Source organism: Microtus oregoni, unplaced genomic scaffold, assembly GCF_018167655.1.
Source record: "Microtus oregoni isolate MIOR12 unplaced genomic scaffold, Mior012 000000F_ref0000247, whole genome shotgun sequence".
NCBI classification, from domain to species: domain Eukaryota; kingdom Metazoa; phylum Chordata; class Mammalia; order Rodentia; family Cricetidae; genus Microtus; species Microtus oregoni.
Window position 1 is genome coordinate 35,538,894 of NW_024543059.1, and position 11,077 is coordinate 35,549,970.

General features: G+C 38.7%; 1 pseudogene; it reads right to left on the reverse strand.

Annotated features, from left to right (window-relative positions):
• Positions 1–8,352: 8,352 nt before the first annotated feature.
• Positions 8,353–9,718, reverse strand: LOC121448846 (annotated as a pseudogene).
• Positions 9,719–11,077: the final 1,359 nt, after the last annotated feature.

Sequence of the window (11,077 nt, forward strand, 5' to 3'; positions counted from 1 at the left end):
GAAATCTATATCAAGTCCCCGTTTTCGTGTCACTTAACCAGCTCTCTTTATATGACCGTAGAAATAGAAAAGTGTAAAGAGAAAGATAGAAAATCTTTACCCTGAGCCCCGACTTCAGAAAACAGCAAGCAAAACCAAGAATTCATGCCTGGTGGTTGAGGACATATCTCTTTGCTTGCTTTTCCCTTCTAGCTATCCAGAATAAGGCCTTCATTTCTGTCTGGGCATTTCAGATTTTGACTCTGGGCTGTGTAGTGCATGTGTTTCTGTGTGAATTGCCTGTGTCCGTTTGCACAAGTGCTATGCTTGTGGGAATGAATCATCACACGATATCAGATATTTATGTTATTAGAATTTAATACACTTGTTACTTAGAATACATAATGAAATACTAGGTTCTAGCCATATATCCAATTAACATGGAGTTACTTCCAGTTTCATAATGATAAATAAACATTTTATGTTCTTCATTTAAAGAAATAAATGTATAAAACACGTGCTTGTTTTCACAAATTCTTCAGTGTTTGATTTGTATTTGTATGTGTATGTGTAATATAAACATATTAATTGGGTTTCCATACTTGTGTGTATGCAAGTTGGTGGTAGATTCCAACACACTAGTGAACTGTACATATATCCATTGGTTCACCTGGTAAAATATCTGAGTCAATATTCATCAGTAATTGGCTCCTTGACATGCAAACTTTGTGTTCTCACTTCTTCTCTGACAGATTTACAAATTCAGATTATTTTACTCTGTTAGTTTGTTATTAATATACTCTTACCTAGAAATGCATATCAAACCTATTTGCTATTATAGCTGCCCCAAATAAGAATAAAAGAGATGAACAAAATTTTGGCAACTGATGTAGGTAAATAAAGAAGATGGAAAATACGTTCCCAATTATCATATTGAAAATTTGTCAAGCTACTCTGGAAATAAGTGAGGGAGTTTGTCAAATGCTAAATGTACATCTACCACTTGTTTTAACTCCATCACCATGTCTCATGATCCTAAGGGATTTAGCATACTTCCCAGAGATGATTGCTTGATCATCTGGCTATGTAAATATTATGAACAGCCAAAAAAGGAAACATCCTTACTCTGTTTTTACTTGTAATATATTGAAACAACTAATTGAATCTTTGTTAGAACCCGTGAGAGCCCCTCCCCTAAGCATTTGTCTAATGTTACCATACCACTCGCAAGTTTTTCCAGTCTAATTTTATTATCATTCACAGGTATTCAGAGTATCAGATAGAATATATAAGATCTGGACAGGGGCAAAACATACAACCTAAGTAATACAAATCTCTCACTAAGAGAATAAAATTATTTCCAAAATAAGTTCATACCTGTCCTGATGACTAAGAGAGGAATGGGATGACAAGGGAGGAAGAAGAATGTAGTAGAGTTTGTATATGGCAATTTGTACAGCAATTGCAAACCTAGATCGGAGAATTGAACCTATGATCCTAAATAGCAAGAGGATGATAACAAGAAAATTTTCCACTGTATTTCATTGTACACCATGCCTTCAGTGATAGGAGTAGGAGCACCTTCAAAAGATACTACCTTGGCATTTTCATAGAATCTAAGGTTTGCTAGGGAACACTGACAATGCTGCAGCAATCCCTACAGTGGATCTCCTCAGAAATAAACAGGATCCTGTATCTCCTAGTGTCTGACAGGTATGAATGTATGAAATGGATTTTCTTCCGTATAGGTAATAAAGTACTTAAAGTCTGAGACAGAGATTTCACATCTTAGAATTAGGAGTTTCAGGAGCAGGATGATACTTCCTTCAGAGCTGCTGAAACATTGTTGTCTCCGTAAATGTGTGCTGCAGCAGAAGCAGTGATATCGGAAAAAAAAAAAAACAGAGGAGAAACTGTAATTTATCTTGGGCTCTGGCTCTAATTAGCAAAAGGAAAATATCAACCTCTGCAATGCATAGTGAGATCCTATATCAGGCTGCCTGAATACTGCTTCTGACTATCTATATTGCAGTCTGCATTACTACCTCGCGCTGGCGTTTTGTGACTTTGGTGTGCAAAATGCTGCTTGTGGCTGATATTTCTGATATATCATATTAGATTCCCCATCTGCAATGATCAAATTTTTAAAGTCCGGTTGTTGTTACATGTTTATATTACTTGCGTGTGTGTTTGCGTGTGTGTATGTGTATTTTCATTTGTGAATTAGTGCCTGATATGAAATGCTTGTTAATGGAAATGTTAATTTTAAGCCATACTCTGAACATCCCCAATTTGCATACTGTATCAAGCAGTCTCATGATGATTAGGTAATAATCTAAGGCATTCATTTTAGAATGAAAGATTCATAAAACTCCTTTACTCTCAACAATTGCTCATTTTTTCATATGACCACATGTGTGGTTACACAAATGTCTGCATGAATTTGGTATTAATTTTCTTTTCACATTGACAATATATTCTCACAAAATATTCTGTTAAGCATTCCTTCTGGAATATTGAAATTATGAACAAATCAAGTCTGAAAAGAGAAGCAGTAGCTCCAGAAGCCGGATCATACTTCCGGCACACATTAAAGAAATGAGTGCTCAGCACCGTAATGCTGACAATTAAACAATCCCTTACTCTGCTGACTTCCACAGGCTCTGACACCTGTATACATCAGGGGCAGTCTGCCTTGTCGCTGACAGTTTACAGTCAGGCTGGCTATAGGCAGGTCCAAGTAAGACCTGGACTATAGCCAGAACGACTGGTAAGAATGCTCACTGCTGCCGCTTTTATTTGCACTCCTGGGCTCTGATTGAATGAGTGTCTGCATTCAAATTGCACAGGAATTAAGAACCAATCAGGGGAGTGATCTCAATTCCATCAATAGAGGCAAATCCTGCTGTATTCTTGGAGATCGCCATGAGAACCGCTGATTCATTCTTGTTTCCCCCTGAATGTGTGCTGCAGCAGAATCAGCGAAATCGAAAGTGGAAGAGAGGAAGAAATGTAATTTATCCTGGGTTCTGATTATAATATCAAAGGGAAAATATCAATTCCTGTACAATATGGGGTGATCCTCTATCAGACGCCCTGGACTGTGAATGTGTCAATCTACCTAACAGTCTCCATTTCTGCCATGATCCGGCTTTACCTGATTCTAGACTGAAATTTGCTGCTTGCGGCTGAGATTTTCTGATATTTCATATCAGATTCCCCAATGAAAGGCTTAAGTTCTTAAATATCAGTTGTCCTCATATGTTTATACAGACATATGTATGTGTGCATGTGTGTGTTTGTGTGTGTATAGTGCCCTGTATGAAAAGATAGTACATGGAAATGTTCCTCTCTTGCTCTGCTCTGAACATCCCAAATATGCTTACTGTATACAGTAATGTCAAGATGCTTAAAAATAATCTGAAGTATTAATAATGGAGAACATTATTCATAATAATTTTTATACTCTCAACGTTTGCACATTTGTTTGTATGATTTTATGTGTGTCTAAACACATGTCTAAACACATGTCTGTATGCATTTGCCATTAATTTTAAATTTACAGAACCAATTAATGTTCATAATATATTCTGTTTAGCATCAATAAATGAATATTGTAATTTTGAACAAATTCACTACATCACCTTCATTAGAATTCCTCTCCAGGCAGTACTACATCCTGAGTACACATTTATTCTCTTTTTTGTGACATCTGTGTTAGGTAAACCGCCTGTGTGTTCATGGATATATGGTCTATATACTAGCATATTTCCAAATCTCAGGGCTATCATAACTGTGCTGGGGAAATCTTGCTTTCCAGCTTCATCAGCAGAATAAACACATAAGCAACTCTGATAATATTTTGACACTGGGAGTCTTTGACCTGATTATTAGTAAGTTCCGTGTGTTTTATAATGACAGAATTATGCATGCAAAATCTGATACTGCGAATTCAACAGTACAAGTATGCTCAAGTATCTGGTATCTGTCACATACTACTTGGATGCAGAGGTAAATCATCAATGTCATAGTGACACAGTATTTCTCACAGGTATGGGATTTACCAGTAAAGGAATGCAACCTTGTCAGTAAAACTCAGAGTTATGACAGTTACTCCCTATATCTCCCCACCTGGGATTGACTTGTGATGCTAGTTTTTCTTGTATTTAATGTGTGAATTCTAATAACAGGTGCCAGTGTTTCTTATTTCTACATTGAAGGATGGTGATATAGCTATCTTTTTTATGATTTTTTTTTATTAAAAATTTCCGCCTCCTCCCCACTTCCCTTTTCCTTTCCCCTCCCCCCACCTCCCACTTCCCACTCCCCTAACCCTCCCTCTCCAGTACAAAGAGCAGTCAGGGTTCCCTAACCTGTGGGAAGTTTAAGGTCCTTTCCCCTCCATCCAGGTCTAGGAAGGTGAGCATCCAAACAGGCTAGGCTCCCACAAAGCCAGTACATGCAGTAGGATCAAAACCCAGTGCCATTGTCCTTCTTTTCTCAGCAGCCCTCATTGTCTGCCATGTTCAGTCCGGTTTTATCCCATGCTTTTTCAGTCCCAGTCCAGCTAGACTTGGTGAGCTCCCCTTAGATCAGCCCCATCATCTCAGTGGATGGGTGAACCCCTCGAGGTCCTGACTTCCTTGCTCATGTTCTCCCTCCTTCTGCTCCTCATTTGGACCTTGGGAGCTCAATCTAGTGCCTAAGTGTGGGTCACGGTTTCTATTTCCATCCATCGCCAGATGAAGGTTCTATGGTGATATGCAAGATATTCATTAGTATGTCTATAGGATCGGGACATTTCAGACTCTCTCTCCTCAGTTGCCCAAGAACTTAGTTGGGGACATCTCTCTGGACCCCTGGGAACCCCTCTAGAGTCCTGTTAGTTGCAAAGAATTAGAAACTGTTATCAAAAACCTCCCTTCCAAAAAAAGCCCAGGACCAGATGGTTTCAATGCAGAATTCTACCAGAACTTCCAAGACCTAATACCTATACTCCTTAATGTATTTCACAATATAGAAACTGAAGAGTCATTGCCAAATTCCTTTTATGAAGCTACAGTCACTCTGATACCAAAACCACACAAAGACGCAACCAAGAAAGAGAATTACAGGCCAATCTCACTCATGAATATCGACGCAAAAATTCTCAATAAAATACTGGCAAACCGAATCCAAGAACACATTAGGAAAAATATCCATTATGATCAAGTAGGCTTCATCCCAGAGATGCAGGCCTGGTTCAACATATGCAAATCTATCAATGTAATCCGTCATATATATAAACTGAAAGAAAAAAAAAACAATATGATAATCTCATTAGATGCTGAAAAAACATTTGACAAAATTCAACACCCCTTTATGATAAAGGTCTTGGAGAGATTAGAGATACAAAGGTCATACATAAATATAAAAAAAAAGCCATTTACAGCAAGCCAACAGCTAACATCAAATTAAATGGAGAGAAACTCAAAGCCATCCCATTAAAATCAAGAAAATGACAATATCTTCAATATAGTGCTTAAAGTTCTAGCAATAGCAATAAGACAACATAAGGGGATCAAGGGGATTTGAATTGGAAAGGAAGAAGTTAAACTTTCGTTATTTGCAGATGATATGATAGTATACTTAAGCAACCCCAAAAACTCTACCAAAGAACTCCTACAGCTGATATACGCCTTTAGTAATGTGGCAGGATACATGATATAGCTATCTTAAAGGCGGTGTAGAAAATAAACACAATAGAAAAGAAAACAAAGAGAGTATAACTCAGAAATGCCACAGATGTTTTTTGTACATTACCACCTGTTTTACTATATTTTTGTCTCTGATTCTATCTTTTGCATTTGGAAATTTGTGTTACACAACCTTCAATTTTATTAGTCTTACACCTGGACTAAAAGATTAGTTTCATTTAAGGATATCTGCTGCATTTTTTAATACCCAAAATATGGAATAAGTGCAATGCTGCGGATTCTCCAGTGTATAAAACATTCTCATCCTGAAAAATTCTGATTTTTCCTTATTTTTGAAAATAAGGTCCTTTTAACAATTTATTGTACTATTGATATTTAAGATACTGTCCCCTAAGCTGTTAAAATACCTACTGTTACTATTCATACCAATATGGCTCTTTCAATGTCAATATCACAGCTAAGAGAACTACAAAATCAAATCTGAACACGTGATTAAAATACCATCTTCTTCAAATGCTATAACTTGTCAACACATAGCCCTTCATTGTGTATTAGTGGCTAGTTTCCCAAAGCATGAATGAAGTTTTCATTCTGTCTTTCTTGGAGAAGGAAGACATATACTATTCACGGGAAAACAAATTTTGCCTTATACATTAACCACACCTGTGACACATGGCTAGAGAGATTGTGGATCCAGAAGCAGGACTATCATCTGCAAATTACATGAAGTCATATCATTTCTTATTGTGGTGTGTGTGTGTGTGTGTGTGTGTGTGTGTGTGTGTGTGTGTGTGTGATTTCCCTGGGTTCTGACTACAAATATCAACAAAACAAAATAAAACTGTTGTAGGAAGATTTGTAGCTTGTGATTACCCGCCTACTTGGGCGTAGCGTCTTATACAATACATGGACTCAGAACCTGCATCTGTCTGTTTTTTCTTTCCTTCTTTCTCCCTGCTGCTCATTTGGATTGCAGGATTCAACTGGTCAAGCAGAGGATTCTGATTTGTGAGTTTATCCCTAAACAAATAACTATGTATTTCTGATTTCTGAGCCACTGTGGGATTTATTTCAAGTGCGCATTCATCACTTGGTTCGGTCCACACAAAACACCTGTGTCAAGTAGGAGAAAATCCTATATATCTGCCTACCAAGTTCTTCACTTGGCTAAATACTTGAAAACTGCAATTTCTGCCAGTAGGTGGGTGATTATGAATCTGGGCTGCCAATTGCCTCTTTCTGCTGTCATTTGGTGATATGTCTTGTCAGAATCCCAAAGTACAATGTTTGAGTGTTTAAATTTCTTCAGTTCTCCAATATATATGAGTGCCTGAAATGGCATGCTTTTTTGTACGTGGAAATGTTATTTTTGCCCCTTCTCTGAATGTTCTCAATTTTCATACTATATGCAACAGTGTCTGGATATTAAGCAATATTCTGAGACATTACTTTTAGAAGAAAATATTAATAATACTTGTATACTTTCAGGAATTGAACATTTGTTAATATAATATTGTGTGGGTCCACAAATGTATGCATGCATTTGGCATCAATTTTGATTTTACAGAGCCACATAATACTCTTAACATAGTCTGATCAATATTAATGTGAAAATATTCAAATTTAAAAAAAAATCACATCTTAAAAGAGAAGCATTACCTTCAGGAAGAGGAAACTACTTGCTGCCTAAAACACAGGATCATGAGACTCTGAGCTATAATGCTGGGAATCAAACAACCTTGACTTTTCTCCTTTCCATTGGCTCTGCTTCCTGCAAAAGTGAATAGCAGTCTGCCTAGTCTGGGCAATTTTACAATTGGGCTTTGGTTATACCCAGGTCCAACCGAGATCTGAACTATAGCCAGAGCCTGACTGGAAAGAACCCGCACTGCTGATGCTTTTATTAGCGTTCATGAGTTCTGATTGAAGAAGAGTGTGCAGTCAAATTGAGAAGGAAATAAGGACCAATGAGGAGAGTGATCTCAATTCCACCAATAAGGGGAAATGCTGTGATACTTTTAGAGATCTCTATCAGAGCTGTTGACTCATTCTTATCCCCACCTGAATGTATTTTTCTGCTGAAGCTGCAAAATTAAAAGTTCAGGTGACGGACGGAAAAGTGTAATTTACCCTGGGCTCTATTTCCAATTATCAATAGGAAAAATTGATAATCCTCTGGCAAGTAGGGAGTGGTCCTATATACAGTTGTCTATGCTTAAATCCTGGTAAGTTAAATGAAAGCTTCAGTTCATGCCAGGAAGCAGTGTGATTGTAATTCTAGGCTGCCAATTGCTGGTTGCTGCTGAAATGCCATATCATATTACTTATGGAAATATATGAGTACTGAAATTACTGATTTTCTACTGTATGCAAATATCTTTGCATGTATTTATGTGTATATATATATATATATATATATATATATATATATATATATATATATGATTGCCTGAGAATAGATTCGTTTTTTTTTAAGACAGGGAATATTATATTTTATTTAAAGTCCATCAGTGAAATGGATGGCTTGGGTCTATAACAAATCCTTCAGATTTCACAGCATAAGTCAGTGACTGTATGAAAGCACACATTGCCATATACAAATTAGCTGATCAGATCACACTTTATGTTGTAACACAATACACTTCCCTGTAAAAGCAGCACCTTTGTGACTTTTAATTTAGTATTCCTTGCCTTCTTCCTCACCCTCTCCTTCAACTGAATCAACACCAACCTCCTCATAATCCTTCTCTAGGGCAGCCATGTCTTCAGGGGCCTCAGAGAACTCCCCCTCCTCTATACCATCACCCACATACCAGTGCACAAAGGCACGCTTGGCATACATCAGATCAAACTTGTGATCTAGGTGAGCCCAGGCATCAGCAATGGCTGTGGTGTTGCTCAGCATGCACACAGCTCTCTGGATGTTGGCCAGGTCTCCACCAGGTACCACAGTGGGAGTCTGGTAATTAATGCCAACCTTGAAGACAGTGAGGCACCAGTCCACAAACTGAATGGTGCGCTGGTCTTGATGGTGGCAAGGGCAGCATTGGCATCTTTGGGAACCACATCACCATGGTACAGCAGGCAGCAAGCCATGTATTTACCATGGTGAGGGTCACATTTCACCATCTGGTTGGCTGGCTCAAAGCAGGAATTGATGATCTCTGCTACAGAAAGCTGCTCATCATAGGCTTTCTCAGCAGAGGTGACAGGGACATATATGGCCAGAGGGAAGTGGATAGGAGGGTAGAGCACCAGGTTGGTCTAGAATTCTGTCAGGTCAACATTCAGGGCTCCTTCAAATCTGAGGGAAGCAGTGATAGAGGACACAATTTGACCTACCAACCTATTTAGGTTAGTGTAAGTGGGGTGCTGAATATCGAGGTTTCTACGACAGATGTCCTAGATGGCCTCATTGTCTACCATGAAGGCACAATCAGAGTGCTCCAGGGTGGTGTGGGTGGTGAGGATGGAGTTGTAGGGCTCAACCACAGTGGTGAAAACCTGGGGGGCTGGGTAGATGGAGAACTCCAGCTTGGACATCTTTCCGTAATCAACAGAGGGCCTCTCCATCAGCAGGGAAGTGAGCCCAGAACCAGTTCCCCTGCCAAAGCTATGGAAGACCAAGAAGCCCTGAAGACCTGTGCACTGGTCAGCCCATTTGCGAATTCTGCCGAGACAAGGTCAGTGATCTCCTTACCAATAGTGTAGTGACCAGGGGCATAGTTATTGGCAGCATCTTCCTTGCCTGTGATGAGCTGCTCAGGGTGGAAGAGCTGGCGGTAGGTACTAGTGAGAAATTCATCAATAACCGTGGGCTCCAGGTCTACAAACACTGCCCAGGGCACATTCTTGCCAGCGCCTGTCTCAGTGAAGAAGGTGTTGAGGAAGTCATCTCCTCCTGCAATTATCTTGTCACTTGGCATCTGGCCATCAGGCCAGATGCAATGTTATGGCCAGATGCCATGTTCCAGGCAGTAGAGTTCCCAGCAGGCATTGCAGATCTGTACACCAGCCTGGCCAATGTGGATGGAGATGCACTCAGGTATGGTTGCTGCTTTGTGGCTTGCCAGAGGATGGTGGAGATGAGGAGGAGGTGTTGCTTCTTACACGTGACTCTTAGGTAGTCCATGTAAGAGAACCTCCTGAGAAGAGATTATTGTGCTGTAAAGTGCCAATGTCAATTTCAAGTCCTATACTGCTCATTCCTGATTTGCATACTGAGTAATGGTGATTAAGCAATAATCGTTTGTCTTTCTTTTACAGTAATATTGTAGTGATGGAGCTGCGGGCTGCGTTCCCGCCCAGCTCCGCATGGCTAGCTTTACCCGAAATAATTACACAGAAACTGTATTCTTTTAAACACTGCCTGGCCCATTAGTTCCAGCCTCTTATTGGCTAACTTTCATATCTCGATTAACCCATTTCTAATAATCTGTGTAGCACCACGAGGTGTTAGCTTACCAGGTAAGATCTTAACCTGCGCCTATGTTGGAGAGGAGAATCATGGCGACTGCCTGACTCGGCTTCCTTCTCCCAGCATTCTGTTCTGTCTACTCAGCCTACCTAATTTTCTGTCCTATTAAAGGGCCAAGGTAGTTTCTTTATTAACCAATGAAATGAACACAAAAAGAAGACTCTCCCTTCTTTAATTTAAATCAGATAAATTTTCATTCCAATTCTAAAAGTGAAAAACTGTTACTCAAAATTACAAATTAAGTACACATAATGGGTAAGTTAGATTTTTATTTGCATATGTAAGACATATTTTTTAATAAGAAGTTTTATTTATTTTTACATCTAGAAGAGAAGACATGGAATTGATTGGGAAGCAGAAAGAAATGTAGATAAATATAAAAACAGTGCTTAACATATAATTTGCAACTAGGTCAAAGAAGCATACATAAACACATATATACATACACACACAGAAACTTATATATGTCTATTCAAATGAATAGTCAAAACACGTACATATGCATGCATAAATCTACAACCATATACATACACATACACAAAAACATACATATATACTCATTAAAAAGGAATTGCAGAATTTCTCCAGGAATCAGCTTTTTGTTTCATTGATTCTTTCTATTGTTTTCTGTGTTTCTATTTTGTTGATTTCAGCCCTCAGTTTGATTATTTCCAGTCTTCTACTCCTCCTAGGTGAGTCTGCTTCTTTTTTTTTCTAGAGCTTTCAGGTGGGCTGTTAAGTCTCCAATGTGAGCTTTCTCTGTTTTCTTTAAGTGGGCACTTAGTGCTATGAACTTTCCTCTTAGGACTGCTTTCATAGTGTCCCATAAGTTTAAGTATGTTGTTTCTTTATTTTCATTGAATTCCAGGAAGACTTTAATTTCTTCCTTAATTTCTTCCTTAATCCAGGTATGGTTCAGTAGTTG